We start from the raw sequence: 8,928 nt of genomic DNA on the forward strand, positions 1-8,928 counted from the left end.
GGGCAATAGATGGGGGGAGGGGGGTTGTTACCTGGTGAGCATGAAAAAGGGTAACTATTGTATTGTTCTGTACACCTGAAACTAACAATAAAAAAAATAAATTTAAAAAAAAAACACACACACTCTTGTCTGGTATAATATATAAAAGAAATAAATCAGGGTTCTTATGCTATAAACAGAATACTTACCTATTAACCTACCCCTCCATGTGGTCCCCTGAGGCAGTTCACAGAACCCTAGAACTTTAGAAATTTGTGTTTTGAAACCACTGAGCTAGATAATCCTTGAAGTACCTTTTCAGCTCTGAGTCTCTATAATTCGGTAAACGAAATTTAATCTACTTTAAGTTGAGTCTTTCATGATAATTAATGATTGCTCTGTGTTTTGGTAAATATCAGATACTGGTGCATTTCTTTACAAATACAAAAAAATATCCTAAGCTTTATTTTTCTGAATGTAGCATCCATTACTTTGCTTTTCCTTTTTCTTATAAAAGTAATAAACTATGTGCATTTCTGTATGTTTTACATGTTTATGTCTCTGAGCAATAGAACATTGGATCAAAAGGTAAACAAGTTTTCTTATAAGCTCGTGTTTGGGGTTTGCCCTCAATGGAATCATCATTTTAATATACTATCTTTATCACTATTCTTCAATATTGTTCCAGGATTCTAAATATTTGTTTAGTAGTAGTAACATCTTCTACCTTTTATTCAACTTCAATTCACTATGATTAGAGTAACAGAACAGAATTAACTTGCTAAGTTTTAAGTAACTAGCACCAAACAATTGTAGGCCAAAGTGTTTTTCCACAATTAGATGCCCAGGAATTCTCTTTATCTTTTGCTATTCATTTGCCTTTGGAATATTTCTGTGGTATCAGAGAATGGGTTGCAGGTTAAAAGTCAAGTTTTGCCGACTCCTGACCAGGACTTCCTCCTCACGTCATGCAGACTCACTCAGATCACCAGGCTAGCCACTCAAAACAGTCCCTTTCTTCATTTATTTGAATTATTGGCTTAAGGGGGCCAACAGCTACAACGCCACATTGTGAGAAGCTCTGAGGGTTTTCTGATAAGCGTGGTGGATTAAATATTTATAACCATTAAGCATTTATAACCATTTTGATTTGAAACCTCACAAAAATGGGAGTTACAGAAAAGCGATATCAATAGAAAAGGGAAAATAGGAGAAAGGACAATAGCAGAAAACAGCACGTCGATACATTTTTTTGAAAGATAGAAAGTAGACAGAGAAGTTAATAGCACACAGAGCAAAGAAAACTCAATACTAAGTACTTGCAGAGAAGGATACAGATGCAAACCAATTCATGCCACATGCTGCATTTCCCCAGGAAGGATCAGTAATACATGGAACAGACAACTGAGAAGGCTACAAGGGGGAGAAAGGTGACTCATAGTACTGAAAACAGGGAGACTGGTTGAAAATCTGCATAAGGAGCACTTAAATCTCTAGTTCCCTCCTCCACTCCAGGCAAAGGGCAGGAGATAAGTTAATTCTGTGGGAAAAATGAAAGACAGAGGCTCCAGTCCAAAAGATTCAGGCATAACAGAACAGGAAAACAGAAACCTGGAGACTTAAGGGAAACTTTCCCTATGAACAGTGGACCCTTGCCCCTTTATCTTCTCTATTCCAAGAGTGCCAACAGCCAGGCAAATGCCACCAAGCAAGGGACTAGAGGCTTGGTCTCTGAACAGGCTAAAGAATTCTGGAGAAAAGAACTATAGATTCTAACAACTGGATATCCCTCAAGCTGAAAATAAAGGGTGAGCCAGCCGAGTGGCTCAGCTGGTTAAGAGCATGAGCTCTGAGCAACAGGGTCACTGGTTCAATTCCCACATGGGCCAGTGAGCTGCACCCGAGCTGAGCTGCTGCTGAGCTGCCAACAGGTGGCAGCATGGCTCAGCTGGTGAGAGCATGTGCTCCTAACAACGAGGTTGCCGGTTGGATTGCCGCATGGGATGGTGGGCTGCACCCTTGCTCCCCGCCCCCGCAACTTAGATTAAACACAGCACCTTCAGCTGAGCAGCCGCGAGCTGCCAACAAGCGGCCGGATGCCGACTGGATTTGAAGCTGAGCTAGCTGCACCCTCCACAACTAAGGCTGAAGGACAACAACTTGGCTGTTCCCTTCCCCAATTCCCCAACACTGTTCCCCTTCCCCAATTCCCCAATAAACTCTTTTAAAAATATATAAATAAATAAATAAATAAAAATAAATAAATAAAGGGTGAAAAATGTATACATATATATTTTAAGATGATAAAAAAAATACAGGTTTACCTCTAATCTACTGTATTATTCTGTCACAAGAGTATCATTTACCCTGCCTGCACGTAATTACTAAAGCTGAGCTCACCAAAGGTTGTATACTTCCCCAGAAGAAAAATTTAGAAATGTTAGCAAATTTTACATTTAAATGCTCTTGGCGTGATTAAGAGTCCTAAACTTCTCATTCAGAATTTGCTTTAAATAGCAAGCCTAAGGAAGGTAATTTACAAATCTTACAAGGACAGAATCAGAAATTACACTTGGTATTAGGGTCTACAGCTATTAGCTGAAAATGCCGTATCAAGCTAGGTAACTGTGGTAGTCTGAAAAATGGCCCCAAAAGATATCTGGGAAACTTCATACCAAATGGTACACCATTTGTACCATAAATAGAAAAATGGCATCACTTACCCTAAATAGTAAGTTGTCCTAACATTAGATATGATAGAAATGAATCAATGATACCTAATTCTAGTAGATAATGTTGCCCTTTGAATAGTGTAAAACTAGGCCCACACTCATTTTGTTGAAAAAAGGAAAGATAAGAAAGTATTAGATATAAAAAACTAGAAATAAATATACTTTCTTTTTCTAAACTGAAAAAATGACTGAAAACTGGGATAGGACTAAATTTCTCATTGTGAGTTGCAATGCCATTTAGTGCCCTGTCCCGGGACCATCTAAAATCACATCTGCTCCCACCACTGGAAGCTACACCTGTCTGTAATCAACTCTCTTCTTACCTCCTTATACAGAAGACTTGGAGCAGCTAAAAAGGAAAACGAAGGTCTTTATATGCATCAGCGATCACAGAATCACTTGGTAAAGAAAAGGAACTTGATGACAATGTATAAGCACTGTGGTTTTAATCCCAAAGAATTAAGTAAGAAAAAACTTTATTCCTTCTTTGAAAGTCATGAAGGAAAAAATCTTAAGTCATGAATTGTTAGAAAAATATATCTTAAACTCTGCTTTCTTTAGTAGAACATCATAAATACAGTGTTTTCTATTGTCATTAAAGTTTACCTATTGAATAAAAACTTTCATTTTTTAAAAAACAGGTAGAAAAGTCATAAATCTCGGTGTAGAAGCTAAGCAGTCTCACCACTGGCTTTGGCAAATTAAGTTTGAAAATGGAATACACAGGACCACTCCTGTGATGGCAACCTAAACCAAAGACATAGGAAATTAAAATAGAAAAATCAGATTAAAACTGCAAAGCAAAATAATGAAAAAATAACAATGGCTACACAGTTGAATATAATGAAATTTTGCATTTGAGTGAGAAAATTGCCTCCTGCTTACCAAGAATGGATTTGTACTAAATTGGAGCCTATTCTGGATGGCAGCGTTAATACATTTTATACTCAAAATACTCTTTAGAAGATTTAACACAAATATAGTAGGAATGCAAAAGAACCACTGAATTAAATAGAATGGACAGATATGTGACTAAGTACCACATCCTTCTTACAGCCAGATGCCATTCTATTAATTGACAGTCAATTCCCACTAAAGTGAACACCGCCAACACTAAGAAAGTATATATTAGGGGTAAAAATTAAGAGAGTTTGCATTGGAAAAGTGTAGCAATATTAATTTATTTTGAACATAATCAAATAAAAGAGAGAAAAGAACTATAAGGAATAAGGTGGTAGAAATCCTCAAGAAACTATTACACACAGATCCAAAGTTATATTAAAAATTATACATATCATGATCAAGTAGCATTTACACCAAGATGCAAGGATGGGTCAACATGAGAAAATCACTGTAATTTACTACATGAATGTCACAAAAAAGGAAACTGACATAATAATCTCAACAGATACAGAAAAGGCATTCGTTTACTCCCAAAAGCTACTTATGACTGAAAAACTACTTCGTAAGAATAGAAACAAAAATTATTTAACATGATAAAAGTTATCTGAATAAATCTACCAAAAATATACTTAATGGAGCAAATTTAGCCACATTCCCTATGAGGCTGAAAATAAGGTAAAAATATCTCCCTCTCCTCCATTGAATGACAACCAATATTTAAGCCAGTACTAGAGGTCATGGCCAATACAAAAAATTAGACAATTATTAGAACTAAAAATATTCAGCAAGATCCTGAATCAACAAAATAATCAACAGTGTGAAAGTACATTAGAAATACCAAATAAAAAGGGCACCACTGGGCCGGCCGAGTGGCACAATGGTTAAGAACTGGCTTGGGACACCAGAGGGCCGCGGTTCGGATCCCACATATGAGGGCCAGTGACACTGCCCTCCACAGCTAAGATGCTGAACAACAGCTCAACCTGGGGCTGGGCTGCCGTGAGTCGCCGGCAACGGCGTAGGCTGCAGCCCCTGTGGCAGTGGATTGCCATGGGCTACCGTATGTAGCCAGCAGCCAGCGTGAGCGGCCAGCAGCCGCAGTGAGTGGCCATCCAGAAGCCGGCGACTGATGTGCCTCGCCTGGGAAGAGTGCAATGATGGTGCCAACTTGGACCAGTGAAGCAACGTCCTCCACAACTAGACTGAAGAACAAAAGAACAGCAACTTGTCTGTTCCCATTCCCCTAATTCCCCAGCACTGTTCCCATCCCCCAATTGCCCAATAAAAATCTTTAAAAAAAAAAAGAGGGGGGGCACTATTAGCTATAAAAATGTAAAATAATAACTAGGAATTAAAAACTTAAACTCGATTAGAGAATAGAAAAAAACCTAAAAAAACTCTATCTTATTCATTGAAAAGATAACATTGTGAAAACATAGATTTTCTCCAAATTAATCTAAATTTAAAGCAAATCCAATTAAACTCCCAACGTGAATTTTTGGGTAACATGACAAACAGATTCTAAAACTTATATGTTAAACCAGATGTCCACAGATATTTAAGAAAATCCTGGCAAAGAACAGAAAGACTTGCCTTACCAGATATCAATTACAAAATCATTGTAATAATAAGTGTGGTTACTAGAATGTGAACAAACTAAGTCAACTGACTATTAAGCATCATAGAGACTTCACTTCTCTTACACACCACCAAAATCTCACATATGCATGGGTCTGAACCATGAGTTTAACGCTATGAAATCTATAGTAATTACTATTATATTTAGACTTTATTTCTTTCAATCTAGGGAGATTAGGCCTGGAAAATACTGAAACTCAAGGATCTAACTTCTATCTTCCTAAAAAGTATTTTGTAAATTTCAGCCCTAAGCCGATGCTCTCCTCCAACTCCTCCTCCTCCTTCAACTTCAGATTTTCCCTCTACTGTTCGGCAAGGGGGGCTGGAAGGAAGACATAAGCCAATCACCTATCACATATAACTAAATTTGCATAACAGCAGAGTTTTTCTATATACATGAAGCACATATAATATAGTGTTTAATACATAGTGTTCAAAAATATTAGTGTCCTTCCCTTTTCCCCAGGTACCCAGTTTGATGTCTCTCTGTGTAACTCCACAACTAGCTAATAGCCTAATTTCTAAGGATAGCATTAGTGAAGGCAAAATGCAGCCTATGATGAGGTGTGGCACATGAAATACAACTGTTTCCTGGACAGCAGTGGTTCTCGTGCTTGAACATGCATCAGAGTCACTTGGAGAGCTTGTTAAAAGCACAAATTGCTGGATCCATTCCCAGAGTTTCTCTGATCAGTACTTCTAGGGTGAGTGACATTTACAACAACTTTCTGGATGGTGCTAATGCTCCTTGTCCACAAGCCACATTCTGAGAAACTCTACCCTAGAGAGCACAAGTTCTCAAATGAAAGCAATTTTGCTCTCCAGGGGAAATTAGGCAGTGAATGTATATATTTTAGGTTGTCACAACCTGGAGGTGTGGGAGGGAGAGGTAATACTGGCATCTAGCAAGTACAGATCAAGGATGCTGCTTAACAACCTATCATGCACAGGACAGCTCGTCACAGCAAAGAATTATCTGGCCCAAAATGCCAATGGGGATGAGGTTAAGGAACCCTGCTACAATGTAAAACAAAACTCACTCCAAATGTATGATTTGACCATTAAGTTGGTGAAAGTTTAGAAATTTGACATGGAATAAATATTCAAAGAATTGTATTTTTCTTCAAGTATTGATAACTCTGAATTTTACTCATCCATAGCAAAATGAAGTTTGAGAAATATTAATACTTAAAGGCATATTGACCTACAGAAAGAAATAACCATTTATATGTTATTGGTAGATTTCTAGTAAAGGAATATAAATTAACATTCATTTTCTAAGAATAAGAAAATTATATTAAAAAATAACCTTTTTGAAAAATAAGATCAGCCATTTTTATTTCCTAAGCTGACTGAAAAGCAAAAACTGTTCTTTTCACTATTATATATATTTAGTATAAATGAAATATTTTATAATGAACAATTTGTTTTAAGGAAAATCAGTGATTATAGCAGTAATCAATCCTAAGTAAATATGTCTGAGGAAAATGTACTTTATATATACATGCATGTGTGTACATGTATATACATACACCACACACACAGGCACATAGGCGCGCGCGCACACACACACACACACACACATGAACTTACTCCAATAGGCTGAAAAATAAGTCCATCCATTTCATGGCTGACTTCTTTGGCAAAATTCCCTTCAAGTAGCTATAAAATAAATATATGTATTTTTAGAAATATAATAATCAATACAATAATCGCTTTAAAAGTATTTTAATTTTTTGTAAGCTTTATAAAAACTTACTACATAAGTTTTAAGAACTGAAATGCAAAATGGGGGAAAGGGATATACCAAAGGGATAGAGGTTAACATACTAAAAGTTTGGTTTTTTTTTTCATATATGAAGATTTCCCATTCCATGACAGGCTAGATATCTTGAACAACAATCCTAAGTACAAGAACCAATATGATGAATAAAATATTAAAAACGGATTTCTAAATGCATTGCTGAGACAGCACAAAAGGAAGACCAGCAACCAAAGACAAAGTGAAAGTAGAAACTCTGGGAACTAATAAATACAGGGAATAAAAAAAAATAAACATACACAACAAAAGAGACAGCAGAGAAACTTGCTTGGGGATAGGTGGAGAGGTGGCGTGATCCTCTGAGAACCTGTCACCACAGCTAGCTCAGACATGGGGAATGCAGTCCAAAACTACAGTATCTGTTTTCCCCAAACCCTCAAGCAGAATAAAATTTTGTAACCTTTTTTTTTGTCTTACTTTTGTTTCTTTTTTGGTTTTTTTTATATTTTTTCAAGCAAAGAATTGCATTACCAGGGATGCACAGTACAAAATACAAACAGAAGTTTTTTCTGTGCCTTATCTACTAAAGAACAGTTATGGGCTCTATGCTCTCTAATTAGCTCTGAGCAAGCAGTTTTAAATGCCTCTCTTTCACAGGTTTTTATTATTTTGAAGAACTGAACATGTGTACCATGGATAGAGAGAGGCCCTAAACACTGATCTCTGCATTTCAGGGAAGAGAACAGAAAATACTTTCACAGAGCCAGGTAGGATAGATCTGGGATTCATAAGTGTGTCTCCAAAATTTTGGATATGTTGTGGCTTATCCAATCAGAATCTTTTATCACAATTACATCCTCTTAACCACTACACTTACAGGGAGATTTGCCTTCCAAAAGTGACAACCAAAACTTCAAGTATATTTCACAAGCAACAAGATCTGTGATTCTCCTCCCAAACGTATGACTGTCTTCTCTGCCATTTCATTCTTCAAAATCTGTAATTTCTCTAAACTGGGGGCAGCTGAGCAAAATAAGAGCAATACCAAATTCGAATACCTACATTTCCTTAAAACTATAATGCTCCTTGGTCAAATTCATAGGGACTGAAATTAGAGAGGCTGCAGAAGAAGAGAACAAGGAGTTGGTGTTTTAATAGACACAGAGTTTCAATTTGGAAAGACGAAAAGAGATCTGGAGATGGGTGATGGTGATTGGTTGCACAACAATGTAAATGTACTTAATGCCACTGAAATGTATGCTTAAAAATGGTTAAAATGGTCAATTTTATGCTATGTATATTTTGCCTCAATTTTTTAAAAACTGTAATACTCTTCTTGATGTTTGCTGCTTTGTTTCGTTCTTTTCTCTTATTACAACACTATGAAAGTTGGGAGCTTGCAAATTGGGACACTTAAGAGCCATATTATCTAGAGTTTAGCCAAATAGGCAAAAATTTCAGGACAGGTCTGAGATTCATACATTGCTCTCCAATTCACTCATAGGTGTAAATGACCTGCCATCTGAGGAGGAAATTTGCCTAAGTAAAAATTCAATATGGATTAAAAGCACTGATTTCTTATAAATTCCTTTCAAGAGGGAAAATAAATTCCAAGCATCAATGTCAAAACATCAGCTTACGTTCTTGCTGGAAATTTGGAAGGCAATATTAAACTAAAGGCTTTTTTTGTATATGTGATATATTCATCCTGGAGAAAAAAATTTTGAAACTTGTACTCATATTGAAAAGTTTAGGTATATATACATAAGACATTTGTGTTCTATTTCAACTTTTCTCAAATATCCATAAACTAACGATGGGTAAAAGCTCAAATAAGAAAAAAAAATGTATAGCCTTGAAACTTCTTATACCCCAGCATGTAAGAAAAGTCAACTTGCTGAACTGATAGCACAA

At 36.4% G+C, this 8,928-nt stretch overlaps 1 long non-coding RNA gene across 1 annotated transcript in view; it reads right to left on the reverse strand.

Annotated features, from left to right (window-relative positions):
* LOC109378089 (uncharacterized) overlaps window positions 1-6,916 on the reverse strand; it is a 52,379-nt gene extending 45,463 nt beyond the window's left edge. The window contains exon 1 of the long non-coding RNA XR_002122955.1: window positions 6,846-6,916. This is a non-coding gene — a long non-coding RNA (uncharacterized LOC109378089). The remainder of the gene's footprint in view (window positions 1-6,845) is intronic.
* Window positions 6,917-8,928: the final 2,012 nt, after the last annotated feature.

The sequence above is a fragment of the Hipposideros armiger genome, unplaced genomic scaffold, assembly GCF_001890085.2.
Source record: "Hipposideros armiger isolate ML-2016 unplaced genomic scaffold, ASM189008v1 scaffold_1728, whole genome shotgun sequence".
NCBI lineage: Eukaryota > Metazoa > Chordata > Mammalia > Chiroptera > Hipposideridae > Hipposideros > Hipposideros armiger.